This window comes from Excalfactoria chinensis, chromosome 13 (genome assembly GCF_039878825.1).
Source record: "Excalfactoria chinensis isolate bCotChi1 chromosome 13, bCotChi1.hap2, whole genome shotgun sequence".
Lineage (NCBI taxonomy): Eukaryota > Metazoa > Chordata > Aves > Galliformes > Phasianidae > Excalfactoria > Excalfactoria chinensis.
Window position 1 is genome coordinate 14,270,435 of NC_092837.1, and position 26,776 is coordinate 14,297,210.

The 26,776-nt window shown below is 43.8% G+C and overlaps 1 long non-coding RNA gene across 2 annotated transcripts; it reads right to left on the bottom strand.

The window, feature by feature from the left end:
• Positions 1-3,239: 3,239 nt before the first annotated feature.
• Positions 3,240-24,892, bottom strand: LOC140258282 (uncharacterized). 2 transcript variants are annotated; one of them, XR_011905228.1, is made up of 9 exons: positions 24,754-24,892; positions 24,230-24,376; positions 16,253-16,857; positions 15,690-15,780; positions 12,636-12,843; positions 10,551-10,647; positions 5,815-6,054; positions 5,186-5,297; positions 3,240-3,956 (listed from the first exon to the last, which is right to left on the bottom strand). It is a non-coding gene; the product is annotated as an uncharacterized lncRNA (long non-coding RNA). The 2 variants fall into 2 exon arrangements; XR_011905229.1 differs by lacking the exon at positions 12,636-12,843.
• Between the last annotated feature and the right edge of the window lie 1,884 nt (positions 24,893-26,776).

Below are 26,776 nucleotides of genomic sequence, written 5' to 3' on the forward strand. Positions count from 1 at the left end.
CACATGGTTTTGATGGGTCGTAAAAGAACAGGTTGCTTTTTCAGTACTGAAAGAAGCTGTAATTACTTCCCTTGTTTGGTGACTTCCTGATTTCCTTAGGTTGTTATGAGTGATACTATTCTGCTAAGGTAATTGGAGCTGCCTGAGCAAAGCTGATGACCTGAGGGAATGACCAGGGCTGTTGAGTCTAGGTGACTTGCACCTAATGAGTAAGAGTCCTGCTTCCCAGGAAGAGAGGACACTGAAATTGCCTTAAGCGCTCAGCATGTGTACTTTAAAGGCTTATGTTACACAATCCAAGCAAATTATATCTCTGTATGATATTCAGAAACCCACCTATGTCAGTTCCAGATACAGATGAAATGAAGGTTCTTTCTTCAGAAAAATAGAAGAAATATATCATCCAAGTAAAACCGAGCTTCAGGTAGTTCTCTGAATGATCAAATGCCAGATACTAACACAAGGAGGTAACCAGCAGTTGGCTGCTCCCTTCATAGATGAGACAGGCAAACATCCAACTTCTTAACAGTGTTCCCTAGAAAAGGCATTTTTCTCAGCTTGCAGAGGAAGTGCCCAGGCTTAGCTGTAACTCCTTTTATTTTTTGCACATTTGTTCAGATGTGTGTTATATTACCTTTCTATTCAGAAGGACAAACTTTGACTTGCTACATGCTTTCTGAAGGTGAGATACATTACTTAAACCTGTGATTATTGATTCAAAGCAGCTGAGATCTCAGGTGTGTTTTCTAACTAGTGCTGGCTTGGCCCACTGTGCAATAGGCCGGTTGCAAACTGGTTCCAGTATATTGATGGGAGGAGGTTGAATTAGAAATCTGAGCATGGAAGTCCTCCATCATGAATCATACATAGCTTCCCTCTTCATGTTCCCTGTACAGTCTGGTGGAAGCATTCAACACATGCAGTTTTGCAAGAGGTTTGGACAGTCAGAGGTTTCAGTGAGATAAACATAATTTATACCATTGTGTAAATTGAATTTATAGATCATTACAGCTGTCTGTTACTCCAAGAACAAAAGCTGATGTACTTTTACTCCAGGGTAAAGCAAGCACGGGCAAATATTGAGGAGTAGCTGAGATGCTGTTGTCTAACGCTGAATCTCATGGAGATTAAGCCATGTTGATGAAGTTATAGTCTCTGCCAGAAGATAATGGATAAAGATGTGAGCATGCAAAGACAGTCCAGAGCCTAGATCTCTGACACACTCAGAAGCGATGGACTGATGTCAAAACTCTGACCAGTGAAGTGTTTGGTTGTGACACTTCTTTAAAGTGATGAAAATATGCTAACACTTAAATGACCCAAATTATTTAGCATCTTGATTTCAGACACTATTTCAAGGGACACCTTGCCCCTTAATGTAAGATTCTGCAGACAAACACACTTACAGCTAAGATTCTTCAACACCTGCAGGCATGAACAGAGAAGCTAACATACAGCATCCAGATGTCCTGCACAGCTGGAAAAGGCATGGGGAACACAGCATCCTCCAACAATTGTCATGTGGGCACTTGTCTGACAGAAAGGTGCTCAGATAAGCTTTGCAAAGGTTCATTCACCCATCTTTTCTTCCCCAAAGTTCAACCAAAAATCAATTTCAAGTAACAAAAAACCTATCCACTTCTGTCAGGTTTCTTAATAGTATAAGCCTTCCTTATGAAACAGAACCAAATTACATTTCCAGTGGCTGGTATACCAATTGGACACCAGAATAGCATTACACAGCCTTCTACCTGAACTTCAGATCAAAAGTATTGGTTGAGGAGAGGACTTGTAGCTCAGGGAACTGCAGGAGCCTTTGTTAAGCTAATCAACCAAATAATGGCAGTGAGGCACTGACAGGTGTTGCCCAGAGAGGTGGTGGCTGCCCCATCCTTGGAGACACTCAAGGTCAGGCTGGATGAGGCTCTGAGCATCTGATTTAGTGCAAGTGTTCCTGTTATTTGTAGGGAGTTGGACTACATGACTTCAAAGTTCCATTCCAACTCAAATGATTCTATGGTACTATGAAGGGCTCTGAAAGGTTATGTGACTTTGGATTATCTAGAGCTACTGGAAGAGAATCAACACTTTTGAACTGTTAACTCACATGCTCAGCTGCGTCAAAAGGTTTTGGAAGATCGTACAGGTAAGCAGTCATCATAGAATCACAGAAATCCTCGTGAGCTCCTCAGGGAGGGAATAGATGCTCCTTGCTCCTGTCCACTTCTCCTGTAAAAAGATCTGACATGTCCACAGGGATGGGAGATAATGATTAATGGCTTTGTTTGCACTTTTCCAACAGGAAAGGAGATAACATTTGTGGAAAAACAGTCATAAAAATGAGCAGCCATAAACACAAGTGAAACAGAACAGTCTTCATGTCTTAACTTTCCATATGTAAGTTTCTAAGTTCCCACTTGGGTTGTTATTAATATTATTACTACTATTAATGTAATAATAGGATTCCCAGTCAGGAAGCAGAATCAGCACATACACAAAAAAGTAAGAATGGAGACAAGAGGTGAGCAGAGCCAGTCAGGGGAGCGGATGTTGCTTGGCCTGGTTGTTTCTGTGTGCTGAGCACACATAACCACTGTGTCTGCTGGGGAGGCTCCTCGAGGCCACAGCTGGGACACTCCATCCAACACAGGCAGCTCCAGATCCTCTTGTACTCCCAGATTATGAGAGTATGGTTGTTAGGAGAAGGAGGTTCAAGAACAGTCTCAAACTTCTTTAAGGAATGGCCCACACCTTGATTGCTACACCTTCTAAGATGGGTTTGAACTTCACAGCCTGGAACCAAACACAGGTCCGGCTTTCCCCCAAGCCCTGGGTCATCTTGGATTCAGCCTCTGTTTGTCCAGGAGAGGAGGACTAGCTGCAAACTTTGGATCCACATTCAACCCTTCCCAAGCTTACGCGGGAACGCTCAGACCCATCTCTATTTGTCTTGGGTAGGGGAGTTGCTGTGATGCTATCTGCAGTGGAACTTTCCATTAGCAACAACATGAGAGACAAAGAGCTCATGCTTTGACCTTTATAAAACTATTCCTTAACAAAATTTACTCAAGTAAAGAATCCACAATCCTCTTTGGTTTTACTCATTTAATTGATACAGACATAAAATATTTTTGCGTTGTTTTAATAATAGTTTGGTTTTCTGCTATTTAAAAAAAAACTTCATTTCTCTGAACATATTTTTAGCAAAAATATTTTGCTTGAACTTTTTTCCTCTGCCTTCAAAGGCTGCTGCACAGTTCTGGGGTGCTAAATACTAAACTCACATTCTACCACTCCATCTCCTCCCATTTGGATGGTAATCACAGGATCTTGATGCCAAACTCTGGAAGATATTTTTTCCAGCAGCAGCATCTGGCTTCTTGGCAGACCCCGCGAGCAGTTGTGTTGGCAGCGGTGGGAGCTGCTTGAGTCTGTCATGTGTTTAGGCTGCTGCAGAGCTGTCTGAACCGCCTCGCTGCCTTAGACAGTATGTTCTCTTGACTTCCATTTAATTTTGATAAATTTGTGCTTTCTGTTGTCTGCCTGTTAATGCAACTCCGTAGATCCCGAGAGGAGCTATGTATAGCTGCTCTAATGGAGAGCCATAAGGGAGGTTTGTGGAGGGCTTCTCAGCCATCAGACCCCAGCAGAATGTTGCTCCTCAGCGGGATCATCTTGCATACCGCTGAACGGCAGCCACCTCGAGAAAGGCCGGCATAAGCCGCTGGACCCACGGGGTTCAGGCTCCTGCCACGTGCCAGGAACGCTCTGACTAATGCTTGTCACGAGAAGACCAAGGCTCCAGCCTGCAAACTGACTCACGCAGCTCTGCCGAGAAGCCCCTTTCTGCCTCCTGAGGACCTTCTGGGTTGGTTCCTGGAGAGGGCACAGCAGGAGGGATGTGCTGCTCCGGCTTCACAGGCTGGCAGTTGGAATTGCATCTTCCTATGGCCAGGCTAAATGAAGATAAAAGTAAAGAAACCTATTTCCTACAGTGCATGAGCTTAAACTTAATGCTTGGTTCTGGAGAAAGACGAATATTAAAAAAGACTCTGTGTAGCTATAAATTCCCTAGTTAAGCTTGAATTTCTCTGTTTCATCCACTGAAAAACCCACAAGGGTGCTCATACAGCTCTTCTCGTTATGGCTCAGTGTGAGTCTTTGCCCTCCTTCTCCCATTGCTAGAAATCTTCTGGATTTCCAGAGAGACGTGTTTCTTTAGACATGCTCTCTTCCTCCTGAGGCACCACTTGGACTCAGAATCTCCCCGTGGTATATTGCTGTGATTCAGAAGGCCAGTATTTCTGAGTTAATGCATTTAAACACTTACTCCAGATTACCAGCTGTCCTTGCTTAGCTCTAGAAATAAAGACGTCTTAGACAGGGTCAGGTAAGATCCTGGCTGTGAGAGCACACAGAAATTGCTAACAGCTTTCCAAGAAGGAGAAGGTCTCTCCAGGCTGCAAAGGTGGGCTCAGATCAGCCCGCACTGCCTCATTTCCTGGCAGTCACAGTTCACCCAGAGCTACAAGCTGACAGACTCCATTTTCACTAAATGTAACAAAACAACCACACGTGGAGTTTGCTTTGCCAGCTCTCAGACAAGACTCTCCTCAGATCTCTGAGGATCTGGCTGACCTCAGCTCTGAGGAGCAGGCATGCTCCATGGCACCAATCGCAGGCTGTCAGGAATGCAGAGTACTGCCCACTGCTGAAATGCAACTGGAAGATGCAATTTTGGCATTGTTCCTTAAAGTTCTGGCTTGCCCCCGATATCTAAACACTCCTCAGCGATCTTCATAGATGCAATTCTTAATGCAGGTTTAGATGAACTTGGCTGGAAATTGAAGCTGGATGTCTGAGAGCACAAGGTCTCCCAAAAGCTCTGCCCTTGAGGGAGTGCACTGCAGCTACCACAGTGCAGCCTCCAGTTAGATCTGACCTACCTGCTGCTTCTGCTACAGCTATTGAGCAGTAGGGGGCCAGAATCATGAAAAAACCAAGCATATGTCAATGCCTCTTCCCTGCATTTGCCCTTACCATATTTCCAAAAGGTACACATGGAGGATGTACAAAAAGGCAGCATACTTCCCTTTGTTTTCATGGGGAATCTGTGACAGTAAATAACTGCCTCCAGCCCCCCTACCTGATCAGTGAAGGAACATGCAGCACACACAGCACCCACCTCACATAGGCTTCTCTCCCTCCTGCTCCCCTTGCCAGGATGGGTGAACTTCTTCCCAACAAAGGCTTCTGTGAGCACCACGGTGATCATGGGGGTGTCTTTCTGAGAAATCCTGAGTATAAATGAGAGAGAAATTCATGATTTCATGGCCTTAAAAGCCCCATGGAGAACACCTGACAGGGAGGAGGCAGCATTGCCAGCCAGGAGCTTCAACTGCCCCATTCCCCTGCACAAAGTGGGCAGATGGGGACCAATAAACTGGGGGTCCCACCAGTTGTATGGCGCAGGCATAGTGGCTACATGGGTGCTTGAAGGGGCTCCCTCCCCTCAATTCCCTGCCAAAGGGATGAAGCAGCCTCTCAGTGACCATCCTTCTCTGTCCAGAGACCATCCATCTGGTAGCCTGGGCAGCAAGAGTTCTTCAGACCTCTGCCATTCAACTGCAATCGGGAAGGAAAGACTGGTTGCAACTCTGCCTCTTTCAATTTACAGCTGCCCTTTGGCTTTGTCTGGCCTGTTATCTCAGGTGTCCCAGTGAGCAACAGTCTTGGACAAAACTCATCTGCAATGTTGAAAATAAAAGGAATGCTGTGAGAATAAGGTTAACAATGGTTTGAAATCATACTCACGGTAAGCACGTTCCACCATAGAGATCATCTCATGGGTCATGTATGCGCAAGTGACACCGTGATGCCTGTGGACAAAACCAGCCAAACCCTCGGCAGCCTATGGCCACATCTCCTGAGGTGTATCTGCAGGTCCTTTGGAGTCAGTTAAGAAGCTGAAGTTCCAAGGTCAGAGCTGTGAGAGCTGCCAGCTCACCGGCCATAGCAGGAGGATCTCTGGCTTCGTGCTCCTCAGGAGAAAGTCTGTGTTCCAGCACATGATGAGAGTATCTATCTCAGAAACGTTCTTGGAAGATCCAAATAAAATTACTCTACTCCAACCCCAAAGCTTATTTATGTGCAGAGACATCTGAAAAGCCACTTGTGGTTTGACAAAGCGTTTAAGAAGAAAACAAAACAAAAGTTTGGAAATAACCTGTGCTGTTTGTTTACTAAGTCTGAATCGGGAACTAATTTTGTTTCCCTGGCTTTTATATCCCTCTCTGCAGCTCTGGCACAGCTGTGGGATTCGTGTGACTATCTCCAAAAGATCACAATTGTATAAAATTGAGGAATGAGTTTGTACTTGTTTCTTCAGCAGTTTAATTTACCATCCCTAATTTCTTAGCACTTGCTGGGATACGACTATAGCCAGCCTTATAAATCTGAACATTGAAATACGTTTGAATGAGAATCCTGACTTGGACTTATTTCCAGGCAGTTTTGCTGACATACAGATTCAGAGAGACCTGATCGGGTTTCAAACTTCTTCAGTTCTTTTTTCTAAGATCAACATACACGCCAGACGTTTTCTGATTCACTCATCACTAATAAACAACCATTTTACTATTGCAAAACCTCATTGGACTGCTATTCCCAATCCCTATCAGAAACGCTGCCTTAATAAACTCAATCCATGCGTTTCGTCTGAATTCACAGGAGTTACCCCAGGAGTGATTTTGGACTGAAGCATTTAATTTGTTTTGTGGGACAGAGGAACATTCCTTTCTCATATATGTGGTTTATTTGTGCCTGTGCATTTTGCAAAGGAGAACATAAGTCATTTAAGGAGCCAGCTCAGGGAATATGAGGAACAACGTCAGGAAATTAGGGAAACGGATTACCTGGAGGGGTCCTTTAAGGCCCAACAGGAGCTACGTTGTTGAGAACTTTCTGAAGATCTTGCCCATGCGGCATCTCTGTATTCCCAGAAATTCCAGAAATGTTTAATCAGATATTTAGAATTTCCAGTATTAACCAGAAGTGCTGCCAGTGGAAAGTTGGACTCACAGCAACAAGACTTTTGTCTTATTAAGGCAGGTTTGCTTGTTGTTAAAAGGTGTTATTTCCCAGAATTGTATTACGGATGGGATGGAGAAGTGACAGCTCGTGGCAGTTGTGTATTTTATGAGTATCCAGCAGTTCTGAACAAATCCCAGGACGGGCAGTTTGTTTTTACTTAGCTTAAGAAAAGTGCAGAGATAAGATTCTAAAAGGCAGTTATGGGACTGATGCATACTGGTCCATCCAAGGATGGGCATTACTGATGTGCCTCCCCATCAGACTTCTGAAAATCCCAGTTTAAATGTTAGTATTTAAAATGCATTCAGTGAAGCAACTGAGTTCAGTCTGATGGATGTACTAAGAACTACAAAGGGCTGGAAGCTTCCAGCTGCCCAGATCTCACATGGCTCTGAAGCAAGGCTAGATCACTTTAGGAGCTGCTTAAGCTCTTGCAGGATCAGGCGTTCAGATGGCAGATGAATTGTGCAATATGGGTCTGATTTGGACAGTAGAAGAGGAAGAGCCCAAATGAAACCTTCACTGCACTGGCATTCATTGATAAACTCCTGTGCCTTCAACAGGACCAAGTTTTTGTGCAAGTAACTACGTTTTTAACAGTCTCATAATTACCTGAGTTCACTTTGTGCTGTTGACACAGATTCAAGGTTTTGCCTGTCAGGTTCACTCCTTCCTCCTCAGTCAATACTTTAAGTCACTATATATTCCTTACTAATTAAGGGAAAGTTCTTTCTGGATATTTCTATGAATCCCATCATCTTTTTAAGGGGCCTGAACTGTTTTGGCAATGCAGCTTTCCATATATATGTTGAGAAGAGTCTCAGAGCAATAAATCGAGGGTGAACACACAGTAGGAAGGCACTTACTACCTAAGCTCAGGCAACATACCTGCTCTCTCTCTCACTGTACTGTAATCGGACAGTATTACTGTCTATGAAGATTTACTGATGTGCAATAGATCGTGACTGGGGGATGAGGCACAAAGCCAGAAGGATGCTGGAAAAGCAGAAGGGCACAGCATGCTCTCACACAGACAAGCCAAGGTGACCCTGCCAGAGACTGAGACAACTTCCTAGACTTAAGCAGTATTATGAAGGCCTGAAACTCATTTACTGGTTAACTGATTTCATTGTTTGCTTGGAGAACAGAGGCTATCACATGAACTAATCACTGCTGCATTTGGTGCTGTGACTTTTTAAATGGGATACACAAACTTGCTACAGCTACAGCATTACATTTGTGCAATGCAGACAAGAGGAGAGCAGCTGAACTTACAACTGAGCAGCAGGACAAACTGTATTATAATTCTCTGGTGCTTCCTCTGGCCTCTCCTTATTGCCAGTAGAGGAGGTGGACTTGGTGGCCAGCACACTGACCAACGGAGCTGCTTTTTGCAAGCACAAAGAATTTGCCATAGTAATCATAACCACACAGAAATGCTTTGCAGACCCCTTTGTTCCCCAGTATTCCCATAAACACATTTTCTCTGTTGAGCATTTTACAGTGGCCATCTCTACCCTGGCTCAGCTGTCCCGAGGGTAAGAGCCGGGATCCATCTGCCCTCATACTGCAGCGTGAAGATGCTCCAGTAGGTACACTGCTCTATCATCTTCATGCTCACCTTGGGTCATGCATCTACCAGTGCTCCTGGAGTGGCTGTACTGGAAGGCATTGCGATGACCCAGCACCTACAGAGCGCAGCTCCAGGTGTCTGGGTCTAGCAGCACCAGCCCATGCTAAGCCAGCGCTGGCATGAGATTCAGGGCTGCATCTAACATAGGAAGTTTCATCATGAACAGGAACTCATTAAAGCCTTTCCACGTGGAAACTTCATAAAACATGGGGTTGAGGGAGGTTTGGTTAGTTAACGATGGATTTGACCCAAGACTCAGATTATCTGGATAAAGGAAAAAAAGCATTACAAAACATTTCTGCACTTTTACTTACTACAGCTTCCCTTGCCAAGGGCCAAGAATCTTCTCACAGGTTAGATAGGAGTAAATGGCTTACTATTCCTGCAAATTATTCTTTGATCAAGTGCTGTGAGTGCTGTGTTTGCTGTGCCTAGCCCACTTATGCAGAAAGGCGCCTGTAACTTGGTGTTTGGCTGCAAACACTGTGCAGGAAGGTACAGAGCTTGTTTGCTGATTTATTTCTCAGCTGAATCATCAGGTCTCCAGGGACCCAAACTGTGGACATGAAAAGCTGTGTGATAAAAGGCCTGAGAGACAGGGACAGGATGCCTGCTTGGTATCTGGAGAGGCAGTATTCCCTTCTGTATTTCTTAAGAAAAGAGGAACGTTTGGTCAGTAGATAACAAAGCACATTTGAAAGAGATTTGGCATCTTGAAAGCTAACGTGGCTGCTCATCTGGGCAAGAGCCCTGGGATAGGCTTTCAGTTTGCTCAAGGTCCTCTCATATTTACCATTCACTTCTGGACATCCCCAGACACCAGAATGAAGAAAAGAGCTCTTGAGTGCAGGGCCATAGTGACAAACAGCCTTCAAGAGGTGACTTATGGCCCTGAAGCAGAGGAGGCACTCACTCCCCAGAGGTTGAAGATCTGTAGCTTTTGCAAAAGGACATGGGCATATATGTAGAAATTACGACTTTGTTTTTTGTGGTTTTTTTAAAATAATTCGGTTAAAGTAAGGGAAAATAATCTTGCAGTAACCTGTTCATAGGCACTGGATAATTTAGCATTAAATCACATACTCTCCCTGGCACTGGCGCAGAGGAAGGTATTTCCTGAACAGCTCGTTTCAAGTTTCATTCATAGGTACTGTCTAAAATTAGATCCGCCACTTTCATTCAGGTCCAGCTCCTTTGCCTAGTGTAACATTTTTTAGAAACAGAAACTCAGTGAAATATGCTCCATCATCTGCACTGTTCCCCAGGGCCTGCTGAGTGTAGTGCTGCAAGTGGCACCAAGTGGAGCATCAGAGCTCAGCTGGCAGCGGAGGCTCACAAACCCTGGGCTCAGTGCAAAGCACCTGCTTTTATGGGTGACTGCAAACTCAGAAAAGAAACAAACGCTGCCTTTTACTCTGTGCAAAGCACATCCTGTGCTGCAGAAATAAACACATGCTCAGAGGCCAGAGTCTTGACAGCAGAGCCCTGAAACGTGGCCAGAGGATGCACCTGTCCTGACAACAGGGAGCTGCAGGCTCCAGGAAGCCTTGAACTACATATCCCACAATGCCTTACCACATGGATCATAGAATCATAGAATGGACTGGGTAAAAAAGGACCATAATAATCATCCAGTTCCAACCCCCTGCTATGTGCAGGGTTGCCAACCAGCAGACCAGGCTGCCCAGAGCCAAATCCAGCCTGGCCTTAAATGTCTCCAGGGATGGAGCATCCACAGCCTCCTTGGGCAACCTGTTCCAGTGCATCACCACCCTCTGCATGAAATGCTTCCTCCTAATATCCAACATAAACCTGCAAGTGGTACCTGTATCCTGATGTGCTGCCGCCATCCAGAAGCCCAGGCACGGCTGAAGCCCTGACGAAGGAGCACGAGGCCTCTGCTGCACCCTCAGCATAAATTTCTGGCAAGAGAACAGCAAACAGATGCTTTTTGGCAAAATCCATGAGACAGAGAGAGCTGCCTATTTTTAGCACTTGTTAATTGTTTTAAAATCCATCTGGCAATGGCTGCTAAATAATTTAGCATTTTGACCCGTGTGTCTGAAGCAATATGTAACACAATCCCCTGCAGCAGGCGACTCACGGGGGTAAGCGGGATGCAGTTTCAGCAGGATAAGCTGATGCCTGGAAACCCCAACCTCTCAGATATTTATGAACAGGGATGAGATCTCCTCTCTACCTTCTCCAGACTGAACGGCCCCAGGGCTCTCGGTCTTTCCTCATATGGGAGATGCTCCAGGCGCCATCCCTCTTGGAGGCCCTCCGCTGGGTTCTCCCCAATCTCCGTCTTTTTTGAACTGAGGATCCCAAAACTGGGCATGGTATTCCAGAGTACATGGAGTAGAGAGGCAACTGCAGTGCATTCCCATATGCCATGAGCAGGCACCTGTATGCTTGCTTTAGAGATATGAGAAGAAGCCAGAATTGTTAGCATAGCTTAGAAACTTAGATTTGAAGTCAAAGTCAGTTGGAGTTTTGACTCTGATATTGGGTCAAAGCCATTAGTATCCAAACCAAAGCATGACCGACCAGGAAGTCAGGAGAAGCCGTGGAGCACACACAGTTAGGATGTAAAGCACTACTTCTTTATGCACTCCACGTGGCCCAGAGCATGGATTTGGGAAGGTGCCACCTGCAGCATGGCGCACCCTCAGAGCCACACAGCGTGGCCCACCAGGGCTCCAGCCCCGGCTTTGTCTGGGTATTCAAACACCAATTGGACACAGTCAGGTTTTGGGGAATTTGTTTCTCTTGCATTTAACTTCAGCTCTGAAAAGCCTTCGCCTCCCTCCTCCCTTCTTCCTGGAGGCCCATGAATCACCGAGCCGCCAGACAAATGAATCACCCAGCCAGCTTTTGGTCAAGCGTGCCAGTCTGAGAGGCTCTTCTGGGATCAAATGGGAGCAGGGCTGGCTTTGTTGGTGACTGGCCATGTGTTGAGTAGTGCAAACCCCTTGCTGGGGTCATCCCCATTCTCTTTGTGAGCAGTCTCTGTAAGGTTGTAATTGCTCTTTTGTTGGGAAAATTTGTGAACGTATTAAGAGAGGGAGGCCGGTGGGTTCTGAGGACGAAGGGCTTCAGAGGGCCATGCAGGGAGGTGGCGGCAGCCGGGGAATTGTTCTCTGGAGTCTCAGTTCATTGAGCTTGAACTTCCAAGCAAACCAGGCCCATCCTTGTGTCTGTGAGCCCAGAGAATCCCACTGGCAACCGCTGAGCGCCCCAAGATGGGCACACGTGTCCCCTCTGCATGGAAATTAGGGGCTCCCCGCTGCTAACTAGCTTTATGAGTGCCACAAGTCCCACACATTTTATTAATTGGAAATATGGTACGCTAAGAAACAGTTGCCTCTATTTATTCCTGAGTAGAAAACTTGAAATCTGTCACTCACTTGTCAAAATCCTTCTTCGAAAATTAAAAATAGCTGAGGCTCCAGTCCTCCTGTGTTAAAATGCGTAGCGGGATCCTTCCCTTGCATTCAAAGTGAGTCTGATCTCCCTAGGAACCACAGACTCCATTATTAAAGCACTAGGCATAGGCTGTGCTAGCTGGGAAGCCATTCCTCCCCTTTTCCACCTCCCTGCTCACATGGACATCCCACCTGAGCAATCTCTCTCTTCACCCTCAGGGCTCACAGGTGCAGGAGACCTTGGTTGGCAGCTGAACAGATGGGGATGGCACCTCTTCTGCTCATCAGGGCTCAGAGCAGGACAGCACATTTAATGCTGAGTCTAGAGTAGATGAGCAGTTAGTAGCCCTTGCTTTTTGCAGGAGGAGAGCAATACAAAGATGGATTTGGGATATGGGAAGAGGTGAAGGATCTTCAGTTAGATCGCAAGGTGAGATCTGTGCCCTAAAATTACATGTTGCCTTTCCCAAAATGTCACTTACAGCCAAACATCCCAAAGCTGCTGTTCTCAACCAGCCCTTGGGATAGCACTGCTGGCATCCAGCTCCACAGGGAACAGCACAGCTCCTGCCTGACTTCTCCAACCTTCTCCTTATCCAGCACTCTCACAGAACCTCAAGAAGCATGGCTATTTTAGCAGTACCAAGGTAGCTCAACCAAGCGTCATTTGAAATACTGAATTTGCTTGTCCTGAAAAACAAGGAGAGGTTTATTCGAGCAAGGGCAAAGATTCTTGGTTGAAAACTTGAAAACACTCCTACAAAAACACAGTTTAACTAAACAACACTGAATGACTGCACTGACCTTCTTTGCCAGCTCTCGTGATATTCTAGACACCACTCAGCTACAGGACCTGAGGCTTCTCTTGACATCCTGAACTTGGCTGTTGGGGTTGTACGTCGAGGTCTAGCATTCAGACACCTTCCCCTGCCCATTTTTCCTCCTCACTGACTCTCTCTCCCCCACACGGAGCTTTTCTAAGCAACCCCTTGTGCCCTTTGTTCAAACCTATTCTCTTGCCTTTCCTCTTTTTGCACTTCTCTTGACTCTTGCTTCCATTCCTGGGCCTTCCCCTCCTCCTTTCTGAGGCTTGCCCCGAGTTTCTGTTTCTTAGCACATTCCTTCTAGTCTAAGTGGTCTTTTTCACTGCAACACTTTAAAGACTTCATAAATCATATGTCCTAGCAAACAATCACTCTGTATACATCTTATCTAACCTGCAATCTAACCTGCAGTCTCTCTAATTTGCCTTTAGCACATCCCAAAAACTCATCTAGACATGAGATCTGATACCCAGGAGCACTTAGTCTTCATCCTCTTGCTCTTTGTCCCTCCCTGACACCTTTTGTTAGCTGTGCTATCTTTGGCCATCACCTAGCCCCAGAATAACTTGGAATGAGTATTTCAAAACTGCTCATATGCTGATTAATGGTGTTCCAGTCTGATCCAAAAATGCAGAGATCCTCTGTTTCCCACAGCCAAGTCTGCTCTTTTCCTTATCACTACTGATATCTCTTCTTTACCAGACACAATCATTTCACTGGGATATATCACACTGGTCATGAGTATAGAATATACAAAGAGCAAGGGTGCCTGTTATCTTTCTATACTGCCTAAAATATGCGTGTCTTTAGGTTTTAAAAGAAAAAAAGCATAAAGAACTGGCACGAAAGTAACAGAAGAGCAGCTACCCAACCCTGCTGCATCAGAGTGCAAAAAACGTTGCTGGTATTCTGACTCCCAGTTAGTGAAAATAAATCCAGGAGCAGATAAGGCATATATGAACATGAAGCTGTGACATGAGGGCATGAGATGAGCATGCTCCTATCTAGAAATAACTGTACTTTCATCGGTTTCTTAATTTGCTTGTTTTTCACAGATGTATTTTTTGCATTTTCACCATTTGTTTAAGATGACTTCATTTAGTCTGGGAAATGCTGCAGGTGCAAAATCTAACTTTCCAAGAAAGAAGTGGCTGAGTGCCTTTTCAGTAACATCCAAGTGGTACTGGAGTCATAAAAGACCCCTCCCTTCCTGACCTTCCCAGAGCATCTGCTGAGGTGGGTGTCCTGCCTGCCTGCTCCTAACCAGGTAAATATGAACTCATTTGCACTCCTTCTATCTGTCCACCTAAAGCTGTTGTTTAATCCTGTGATGCTGTCTGAACTCTTCCAAGTTAATACCAACAGTGGGGCAGAGCTTATGGGACTCACGAATAAGTATGTTTCATCTACAGCACAATGAAATACTGAAAAATCTGACTGAAATAGAATGTCTGGACATCATTCACTGCTCAGGATGAAGTAAAGCGTGAAGTACAGTTAGGATAATAACATTAAAGTACATAACCACACGATATCATGCATCTTTTAGCACTTGTTTTCTGACAACATCAGAGTGAGTTTTACTGGCAAAAATACTTATAAAAATCTACTTCAAAATCATAGACAGGAGTATTCACAGAAAATGGATTTTAAATTGCATACACAAAAGTCATCCCGTAAGTAGGAGTGTACATCTCTACCCACGCCAAGGAAACAACATGTTGTGATTCACATAGCCAATCACTGCCAAACAACAAAGTAAAATCATTAATGAGCAGTCCACCTGGATTAATCCAAGATTGTGCCTGCCAGCTAGCTTATGGAAATCAAAAGGTATCTGCAGGCATTTTGTGAGCTGGGAAAGGGACCACATTCTCTAAATAGTCTAATTCTGCACACGATCCACTCTCTTCTGTGAACTGGTGGTGTATCCCTGTGTTACACACCCAAAGCTCCCCACTCAAAGTTGGTCCCTGTTTCATTAATGTTCTAGGTCACATTTCTTCACCATTTTGCAGCAGCTGCTGAAAGTGGAAGGTGCCTCAAAGAGCATCACAGAATGTTCTCCTGAGCCAAAATCTAACCTCTGAGCCTTAGAAATAAGCAGGTGAGGGTTGGTTGGTTTTTTGTGTGTTTTTTCTTTTTCTTTTTCTTTCTTTTTTTTTTTTTTTTTTCTTCCCCAAATGGTTTCTGCTATTTCTCTATGAATACTGGAAGAACCATCAGGCCCATGTCCTGGCACACATCCCATGCCATCAACTGTGTTTGCCTACTGCTGCTTACTATCCACACTTACTTTTCCCTCTCCCACTTGTTCAAATAAACATTGTAAATGCAAAGACTGGCCACCATGCAAACAGAAGAAAGACTCAAAAGATCTCCGAGGACTGTCAGTACATTGCTTCCTTTCTCATAATAAACCACAAAATATGCTCAAAGCCTCACAAAACACTCTGCTCATGCCTCCACTGCACCTGACATCTGTACTCCTCCCATCACTCCAAAGGTGCAATACAGAAAATAATTAATGTTTATATCTTCCAGCTGCATTGAGGTACACTTGTACAAAAACTTGGAACAAAGTGCTCGAGTGCTTGTTTCACTGTTTCCTTATATCACATTTGTGTGTAGAGTATGAGAAGCAGGAAAACACTGTCATGGTCTGATTCACCTATGGAACTGTTCTGTACTGAGTGTCATACAGCAGCTCACCTGTGTAATGACCTGCATGCTGCCATGTCTCCAGCACAGCTCCACGCTGTCTGCCTTCTCTCACCCATTGCAGAGGCCACTCAGAACTCTCCTGGAAGATCAGAAATTCATGGTACTTTATCATTTTCTCAAGGCTTTGGCATTAGTGATTCAGGAATGGAAACTGAAAAGTCTCCATTGAATCAATTTCCATTAATGCTGCTGAAACAACACTACAAGATTTTCACCTTGAACTTCATTCCCTAAGATCACATTTCTACAGAAGAGCATCTTTGTCATTTTTCCCTCCTCTATTTACTGTAAGACTCTGGGTCAAAGGAGGTTTGACAGCTCTGAGATTAAAGGTTTATGAAGACAGAGCTCTGCACACAAGCCAAATAAAACTTGCTTTTAAGTAAGAAATACTACTTAAACAAGGGAAACTTTTTTTTTAGCACTGCCTGTCTCCTGCCTAGTGATCAACTGCATTTAACTGTTTTATCTCTATTTACACACAAAAAACAATGGCAAGGATGAAATATAAGAGTTGCCGTATGAATATATGACGTGCATGTCATACTGACCTTCTGCTTGGGAAAATAAAATAATCAGAACTTCAAGTGAGAGTAAAAGAAAATCATATTTCTCGGTGTCTAACAGCATCTCTGGCTTGAAGCATCTGCCATCGTTTACTCAGAAATATTTCGGGATGCTCACTGACAGGAGTTGTAATTCCCTGCTATCTTCCTTCTGTCAAAATCCCTAGAAATGTCAGTAACACAAAATGACAAAGATATGCCCTCTTTTCCCAAGGATCACAGTGCAATTCAATCTCTAACACCTTTCCTGGGCTAAAAGTTGGCAGCAAAGATTGCAGCCTCTGGTGACAGATCCTTGTGGCTGTGAACAGGGAAGATCATGCAAGTGCCAAATGGCATCATGCTCATGCCCCCAAATTTTAGCCACTTTCCAAAAGAATCTTCGTTATTCCACCCCCAGACAACAACCTGAATGATATGGAGCACCTACAGCTTCTGTTGAACACTTCAATGGGAAAATAAAGAAGGAAAAAAAAAAAATACTTATCCATGAATGCCAAGTGGATCGAGTCTCCCTTTTATCTTAATGCTGTGCTAAGAGCTGGCAAAACACCACAGTAGCTTTGGACATGAAAGTGAAGCAGGATGTTCTGGGGGAAGAGAAGACAGAAAATATTTGGCAATTGTCAGCTGATCCCCTTATTGCAACTGTTAACTGATGCACTGCAATTGTGAACTGAGAGGAGATACAGACATATCCCCATGGAAGTAAGTACCACTGCTGATAGGGAACTTAATCTCCTTAAGGAGGTACTTCCTTCAGAATATATTAATAAGTATTAAGGTCACATACAAGCTTGACTGCTTATTCCTATTGAGTCAAAGAGATGAAAATGAGCAGAATAATTGTTGGTGTTGTACACTGCTTTCCTTCTGTCACCAAAAATGTAGCTGCATCCAGACTGTGCTCAGAATCTCTCCTGAAACAAACCTCACCATCTAACAGATGCTCATGTAAGCCATTTCTAGCGAATGAATTTTCAAGTGCTCGGTCAAATCCTGGGTGAGTCTTCATCTGACTTTGGTATGCGGTTACAACATTGTCATTAAATCACCTTCCAGCCCCAATATACAAAGTGCAACACTTAGACTTGATGGGAGTTACAGATAATTTGTAGGAAGGCTATTTTCTCTCTGCAGTCCCTTTATATTATGATACATCAACTCTAGAAATGACATAATCTCCACACACTGAATTCAGAGATGAGTTCTACGAAGGTCTGGATTTAAAATGCCAAACCCTTTTGTGCCACTTCCACAGTGTCAAAAGCTCTTTCAGACCACTCAAAAGTTGAGTTCTGTGGTCAATTTGAAATGTATACTAGCAGGGAAAAACAGAAAAAGATGGCTCCCATAAGCAGCAGACCATTTTTTATGGGAGAAAGCCACTGATGCCTCTGAGCTCTTTCTGTTCTGCTAATAGGGAACCTTGCTGTAACAAAGCCAATAACTGAGGACCTGGCTTGAAGTACTACTAAGGGAAATACATTGTAAATAGTGGCACCTACCTATGACACCAGGCTGGTTAAAGTGTAGTACAAACATTATGCAGAGCTCAAAGTTAGACAGTCTTTGAATGGTCGTCAAGGGTTGAAATAGGAAGCATAGTTTTTTTCTATTGTTACCCACTGAGAAGAAACGAAGAGGCTGGACAAAAATCCACAGAAGAGAGGAACAGCCATTCTGGTTCAGGACTGAAGGTCAGCCCAGCCCACACTCCTGTTTCAGCAGGCAAGGACAGGAAAGCATGAGAAAGAGGATACACGTAACACAGTCATTTCCTAGGAAAGGAAGAAGGAGGCAGAGGTGTGCTCTGGCTAGTGCTACCAGTCCTGCTGGCAGTCACAGAGCTCAGCAAGTCCCCTGCAGAAGTGGATTGAACCAGCATGCCCTGAGATTGCGCTGAATCACCTCCTGGAGGAGCCAGCTCTGGAGGGAAGCCAAGCAACTAGTTCAGACCAGTTTCTTAGCTTTCAGATTGCTGAAGTTAGGGGAGGTGAATCCCACCCTCTTTATCTTTCCACACTGAAAACTGGAAATGGATACAAACAAAACATGCTCCGGGAGGGAAGGGTATGAGTGAAGAGCTGGCGAGGAAGGCACAACACCTGGGCTTTGTTTCTGGCTCTGCTGCAGCCTCTTTTCAGCACGCTGTGCTCTGCTGGTGCCTAAGCATTATGTAAGTGGAATAAAGAGAATAGTCTTGTCTGTTTGGATTACAAGACCTTCTATGTAACAATATGTACTACATCTTGGAAGTGTTGAGTCTTACTGCCAAAGAAAAACCCAAACCTTTCATAATCGTGGCAATCTCAAGGATGGAACTGATAAGGAACAAAAGGAGTGTAAAGAGAAATGACAGTCAAGGTTTTGTCCTGAATCAGCAGTTCACAGTTGACAAAAAAGAAACAAATCTAGTAACTCTTCTGCCTTCAGCCCAAACAAGCTCAACAGCTCAACATTTGCAAGCTATTTGCTAATGCTCACAGGCTTCTTGGAAGTCCACAGCCCCATTTGTAACCAGTAATTTTGTTTTTAGTTAAGATCTCTGTTGTCTTGGGCATCTCTATGAAAGTTTTTAAAAGAAATTATGAGCAAAAAATACCCCAAAACAACAGAAGAGCACATGGGAGAAGGGTATGGCCGAGACGCGTGACAGCGGAGGAGACCCAGGGATGCACCATGTGCCTGCTGCTCAAGTTCTTTCACCAGGTAAGCATGACTTAAAAGGTCGTGTGAAACCAGAGATTTTTGCTTGTAAAAGCTCCTGCGATGGGCAAATGGTTTAAATTAAAGAATGAGCCAATCCAAATTTCTCTTTGAGAAAAAGGCAAGAGATGAAACCCAGCTATCTGAGAGCAGCGTTTGGGATTACTGGACCCAAAACAAAGCACTTGCAGGTGCCTGAGTGAGGGCTATTATGCACTATGTGCTGACTTATCATACCACATGAATTACAGGGATGTGGCTCAGACACTTCTCGAGCCATCTCAAGTTTAACTGGGCTGGGCCCATCCCTTTTATCTTCTGCACAAACTCTAGCTCGGGGTTTCAGACATGACTTACACCCTGTGGAAAAAAAGAACGGATCCTGTCTGTTCCACTCAAGCTTGCTCATAACCGTAATTTTAGTCAGCCGGATGCCTCTGGCTATGCTGGGATGGAGCCTGGTCCTGGAAACAGGTGGGGGAAGGAAGGAGTATGATTAAGAGAAGGGATTGGAAATATGGAAAGAGAGAAGGCTTCAAGGCAGGAGTTCAGCCTCCATGAATCACGGCACAGAGAAAGGCAGGGAGGACACACACATTCCCAAAAAAGAAACCTGATGCGGTAGGTAACCTAAGATTTCTGTACCCTACTCATATTGTGCCCTCTTATTAGGATCAGTGTTTCCCACATAAAGCTTCCCTTTTTGAAAAACACCTGCCCCAATTGCACAGCAGCCAAATGGGTGGTGATGGGGGCAGTGTTCTTCTCCGAGATGACCAGGAGCACCAAAGGTTCTTGTATTGCCTTAGCTGGTCAACTCAGCCAGCTGATAATGACACACACAGATCTTCTAGCCCCATATTTCTGACACAGGCTGGGCACTTAAGGCCGGGCTGTTGGCTTGTTGGCTTCCCCCCATATCTAAGTTCGGCCATCTCCTGTTGTTTCACTTCAGGTTCTTTGACCATAACAACTCAGCTCAGATTCTGGTACTCCAGAAATGAGAACCGCATTTTGATTCTGGAGTTTTATTCCATCGGAAAGGAAAAAAGGAAAAACAGCAAATGCCATTTCTGTCAGCAGCCTCACTTGATAGAAAAAGCATTACACTAAAACACAACACACACTGAGGAAATCCCATTCTCTGCTGTCATTCTGCTGACTGCAACTACGCTTACATTTAGTGGGGTAACCCATAGATAAGTAAGTCAACTTTCCACATTCCTCCTCTAGCTTTGGCCTACCCCCATGTTTATGCATAAATCCCCATGCTTTCCACATTTTGCTCGCCCTGATCTCTGTTCTGCTACCGAACTGATGTCTGATGACCTCTGGTTTCCCTCCACTGAGTCACCACCACATTCTCTGTACTGCTCAGAAACTGGGTGGGATATTGTTTAAGTTGGAACTAAATAACACAAACATTATGTATAGAGAAGTTGGGCTACATCCATTTCTGCATCTTTTTTTTTTTCGCAAGAGTTCAAATGGATTGGCAATAGTTAACTCATAGCTAGGAGGAATTCCCTCCTGGGTTTCCCACCCCACGAAGCAGTGGTTACACGTCCAGCACCTACAGCACAAAGGTTTATTGCTGCCCATCGCTGGAGATATGAACTTTTGTGCTCATACTTCCCAGGTTTAATCTTCTGTAAATCAGTCCAAAAGCCAACCTGTGTGGGAGTTTGTACTGAATTCAAAGCATGGGGGCCTCAGACTTTTTTGGAATAAGCTGGTGGGAAGACGCCAGTGCTGGCATGAAAAGTCACCATGGAGCCTGCTCCTTCATGGATTACGTATTTGTTTTCCTTAGTTATTTTGTTAAAGAGGAAAAAGAGGTTGGGTGCAATTTTGTTTTAGACAGGGATACTCACTGTCCTCTTGCCATCAAGCCCATTTTCCATGCTGTTGTTTTAGAGCAGTGAAGGAGAATGGTTTGGAGATGATGTATCTTCACTCAGAAGCTGAGATCTCAGTTTGATGCTTTCCAAGGAAAATTAAGATCCAGGAACCACATCCCTCCTTCCTTTTAGTATAGGCTTATTAGAGATGGGGGTTTCTGTTTTGACCTGCTTCTAACAAACCTGGAACTGCAGCCAACAGCTGTGGCAAAGGCTATGCCTTCCAGAGGTGATGATTCTGCTGGTAACCTGGCAGTGCTGGGACACATGCAGGGCCAGAGCGCATGCTGATGGACTGCTAGAGGGACCACAATCTCTGCTCAAGTGGATCCACGGTGCTTAAAATCTGTTCCGCTTTCCTCCTCTGATGCTAATTAAGCTCTCTGCAGACTCTGAAAGCTGTTGCTACAAGTTTCATGGAATTTCTTAAAGATCATAAGGAAGATGTGGGTGGAGATTGCCTTCTGCTTACACCAAAACTAAAACATTTTGAAATCAAGCTGGCACCTGTTAGCAAAGACTAAAATACAAGAAAGAGGAATTCCCTGAGTTAAAGCAGCTGAGAGCAGAAGCTGCAGAGTGATTTTTACCTTCACGATGCATCTGCTTGGTTATGGAATGTTTGGCTTTTTCAAAAGAAGGACTTTCGTTATTTCAGTTTCAAGGAGCAAAACGGACTTCCAGACTGAAATCATCACTGTTGCACGGGCAGAATGATCTGACCTGCAATGCTGAGTTTATTGTTAGAATAAAAGGTTGTTTTCCTGGTTCAGTTGTTATAAAACTGCTGAGAGAACGTGATTTTCCTACAGAGTTCACCTTTCACAAAATCCTTGTGGCGAATCTAAACACTCTTGTTCTCCCTGCAACTTTTCGAAGCCAAGATTTCACCCATCACTCCTCCAGAAAATACTCTCTAGGTGGGGCAAAGCCCTTTTCTGTAGATTGGAATTTTAAAGCCTTCTCATCTTTTATCTTTTGAAAGACAAAGAAAATGAAAATTAAATAAGTGAGGCTGGTAAATACTTTTCTGAACACTTCTAATGCTGCTGTCGAGGGTGGGTGCTGTGCATGTGTAGCAACAGGAAGAACAGACATGAAACTTCGCCTCAAAGAACAATTCTATACAGTGTGACCAATTGGAATGACAGAGTAATAGCAGGATGGATGCCTGGAGCTGCTCAGCCCCATCGCTGGGATGGAAAGGCCAGGAGCTGAGCGCGGTCACGCCGGGATGCACAGGGCAGCTCCACCTCCTCCACGGGGTTTGTCCCTTCAAACTACCTGCTAGAAATTCGTCACAATATTTAGACTGGATTCTAAAACACAATTGAAATTCCCACAAAATCCTGTATTAGCTGGAATAACACTCCCCGTGCCAGTCAAAAACTAATTATAGATTATAAATATGTATTATTCAAATCAGCTAGCAATGCGAAGTACAGATACAGAGGAGCTCTGTTAAGCAAAAACAAGACTAGATTCTGCTTTGGGAGGATCAATCTGTAACAAGTATCTTGAGGTTTTGTTTTTTATCTCCATGTTTTTCCACTCATTATTTCATTCTCTTTGAATGAAACAAAGTTGACAAATTGGCCTGCTCCTATCCAAACCACATGCAGCTTGACTTCATGGCACTTGTGGTTTTAGGGGATTCATTGTTTTGCAAAGAGAGTATATTTTGCCGGGAAGATCAGACTTCTGATGCAATCCCATGAAAGCCACAAACCACCTCCCTGTTCAAAACTTCAGGGTTGGGGTATTTTTCCTCCTCCTGTCGAATTCTTGGCAGATATCTCAGATCACAGGCCACGACTAGAATCCTGAAGAAATCTGAAAAATTTGGTTGGCAAAACCTCTGCTTAATCTGCAGAACACTTTTTTTTTTTTTTCCCTGATCCTTTGCTACTGTGGAAAATGGCTTTCCTCTTAATTGATGTCCCCACCCCTCTCACCAGGGATACGTTTATGAGGAATGAAAATATATGTGTGCCCGGAATATCTGAGGGCTCCAAGAATAATGCTTACCACCTGTATCAAGTACATTCCTCTTCAGATCATTTAAAAGTCAAAGAGGCTCCTAATTCCCATTCCAACATGCCAAGCTGAGATTAAAATTCAACAAGTTTTATGCTCCAGAAGTGCTGCTTGGAGCTGCCCGGTGCTCATCACCTTGATGCTCCCACCAACCACTAAGGATGCCACACTTGGTACCCAAGAAATCAAAGTGGTCTTTGTGTAGGCAGTTGATGTTGGACAACCTTAGATCCCGAAATTGCTTAAGATATTTCACAGCATCCCTGGTCTTTGGATGGCAGTTCAGTTCTGAATGTCAATCTGACATACAGAACATAGTTTTGCTTTTAATTGGAGCCTTTAATCAGCAGCCAGCAGCGTGCAGACGCACAAAACCAGAGATTTTCTGCATCCCTAAGAAAAATGTGGCATTATTCACATACGTTTTTTGGGAAGGGCTGTGGATGCTGGATACTGTAGCCACCAGAGGAAATCTCTGTATGAATTTGGTTATTTTTTCTGCATAAACGAAGTGGTTTCACTTCCATTCCCTTCTCATCACTTTGGGATTAAAGGAGCTCATATCTCTCCTTGGTTAGCAGGAATGAATCCTGAACTGTTTAAGAAATCAGTTGCAAGCAATGGATAAGAAATAACAAGTGCACCCTTAATGAACAACTGCTAGCACAAAGTGCATTTGCATACACTTTCTTGATAAATGTCACTACAGCAGGAAAATGAAAATCTGTTCACAAATGATTCATTACACAGAAACCAGAAATGATAAATCTGCATTCAGAGCTCTTCAAGAAATACCCAATGCTAAGCAAAATGTCCCAAAGTTCCCCCTCCACCAACATTTCCTGTTCTCAAGCCCTACCTGATGCGTATGGTAATAAACAGCACCAAAATGTGGGTAAATGAACAAAACCAGAATAACAGTGTGTGAGAAAAATCTCCTTCCCAGCATGGCACTGTTCCAAGACTACATATGGAAATTAATATCCTAATTAATTAGGGTTCACAGAGCACAAAATATTAACGGCAGGCAGAGGTAGCTGGAGTGCTTCTATGTCGTGACGCATTTGAAGCTCACAAGTTGGCAAGGATGTGTGAGATTTACTAAAACATTTGGAAAACGTTCCAGCATTGCCAGTCCTATTCTCTGTATGAGGACTAATAACCTCAAAGCTAATTTACCACGATGTGATAACCAACTACCAAACCCACTCTGTGTCTCCATCTCCAGCCTTCTTAGATGCCGATGCAGCAATGAGAGTAGAGGGAAATAAACTGATAATCATGCCAGAAGCATTTTGGAGAGCTCGATTCTCACCTGTTTCCTAGTTTCCACCAAGAGGTAAAACACACACTGGGTTTGAACAAAGTCAGCTGTGGATCTCCTGAGCCAGACAAGTGCTATCCTTCCAATGGGAACCCCCCGAACCAGCTTTCTGTTTTTCATGCAGCATTCTCCTTTCCACTGAAAAAGAGCAATGCCAATTTTTGCCACAGGAGTATTTAGCTCAGGCCACTCCAAAATGAAAGATATATATTATTTGTTTTCTTGTTTGCTTGTTTTTGTGTTGAATTTACCATAAACTGACCATGAAAAATGCAAAGCCTGACACAGTTTGGGAAAGCTACATGGAGTTATATAAAGATATTCTGGCTGACATTGCTTTTCTGCCCTATGGTTGCTTCCAGTAGTTAAACCAAAGAACCAGAACTATCCTTCAACAGCAGCTCTAGTATCCACCCACTGAAAATTATATGAGACAAGCCAAAATCATGACTAACAAGAGGCAGAATTCACAAACATGTCATATATACAAATATTAATCCCATGGCACGATCTACCTTCCAAATGAAGCCGTGCTTTGACAAAGTTCCTCTGGGCAGGAAAGGTTTTTGAGCAGTTTCCCACTTGAACTTCCAACCCAACTCCTTGACCACTGTAAGGAAGATGCAGGGCCACAGGTGGAGGCAGTGAGAGTTTTTAAAAACCTCCTTGACTGAAGACAAAGAGCTGTGAATGACAAAAAATAGTGCAGTAAACAGTCACTCAGTGGCAAAGGAATAAGAACTGTGATCACATACCAAACCCAAGAAAGGAAGATGCTCTAAGACCACACAGTCCAACCGTCAACCCCATGGTGTGAGAAATGAATGGCAAAGAGGATTCACCTGAAGCAATCTTGTAATATTACTTCACACCGGAAGAAAATCTGGCTTCAGCTTTAAGCCTCTGGAAAAACTTGACATGGCATTACAGTATTCTGCACTCTGGACGCTCAAGCTGGTGATGGGGGAGCTGCAGAAAAGTAAAGCATATCTGATATTGTTTTCTCAAGAAATTAGGCTAAAACCCCACAAGTGTCAGATCTGTGACATCTCTGGTGAGGTACAGCTTTTCCTGCGGTTTGGATTTCAACTTGAGGAATGGCACTGGGAAGGAGATCAATATAACGGTACCTTACGGACTGGCACTGAACGTTTGGTCAGAATGCTGCAAGGCTCCACCAAACCCACTTGCAACCCATGATGACAGTGCAATGAAAATCACCTGCAGGATATTTCAAGCAGAACAGGGCTGTGACAAAGTATACAGAAGGTGAAATCAGACGTTGGCTGTTTTAGCATTACCATCAAATAATAATAATAATAATAATCAAAGCCTCATAAAGCCAATTCTAATCGTTACATAGACATTAACTTGGAGAGAGGCTGTTTGTGATGACAGACCTAGGGTGGATTTCGGAGAAGACTGACTTTTAGTTCCAAAAGAACTCCGCAGCTGAAGTGTGATCACTGCTAATACACTACAGACTTTGTAAAGAACAAGCTCGTGCAGGTAGAGGAGCAAATCGTTAGGTTCTACAAAACAGCACCATCCCAGTGTATTTTCACTCCCCTTTTTCAGCTAAGAACACACTCAACAAGATACCCTGCTAAGGAGCTCGTCCTGTGAGTCAGTGCAACCCAGCCAAGAAGAACCTATACTTAAGGCTTAGTGTGATTACTGTGTCCAGCAAAAATTTCCCAGTGATAATCAAACCTAATGCACTTAAATAGAATAATAACAGTAATAGTAGTAGTAGATAATAATAATAACAACAATAATAATAGAGTAGAAATGATTTCAGATTGGAGCACTGTACTAATTATTGAATAAATCTTGGCTAAAGCAGTCCAGGATGAAAGAGTTTTATAAAATTTTTCCAAAAATGACTGTAAGTTCAGTTCAGATTTTTCAGGATTTGACTGAATTAAGTAGGATGGAAGATTCTTTAAACCAAAACCAGTTCCTTCATTTCCTTCCCAGTATGAATTCTGCACAACTGTTATTCACTTAGGAATGTTAACCTGGATGCATCCAGTGCTTCGAGGCTTTAAAACTACTGTATGTAGCTGGGTAATGCTATGGATTTAACTGAGCTTCATGCTAGCTATTACAGTGTCAAATCAAATTCAAATACTTTCATTCATGGTCAACAGACCAATTTACAAAGACTCTTAAATAATGCCTGGAAGCCTGGAACTTCATCCATATGAAATGCCGTAATGTGTTTGCATTTGAAAGACCTTTTCCTCCTAGAGCTCAAAACTGGCCAGCGCTGGGCCCAGTCTGGTGAGCCAAATTTCCTGACCCACTCATCCCTAATTATTCTGATGGCCCCACCATAAAGTAGACCGCAGCATTTTTGTAAGCAAATGTGCTTAGCAGACTCTTTCACGCTTCTAACTCTGCAGCTGCATTTAGATTTTCCTTTTTTTTTTTTACTTCAGTGTTAAAACTCAACAGGTTTGACACTCCTGGATATAAATTCCAGATAAAGCCAATGCGGCAGGTAGAACACAAATATTTTGCCAGCCTCTGAGA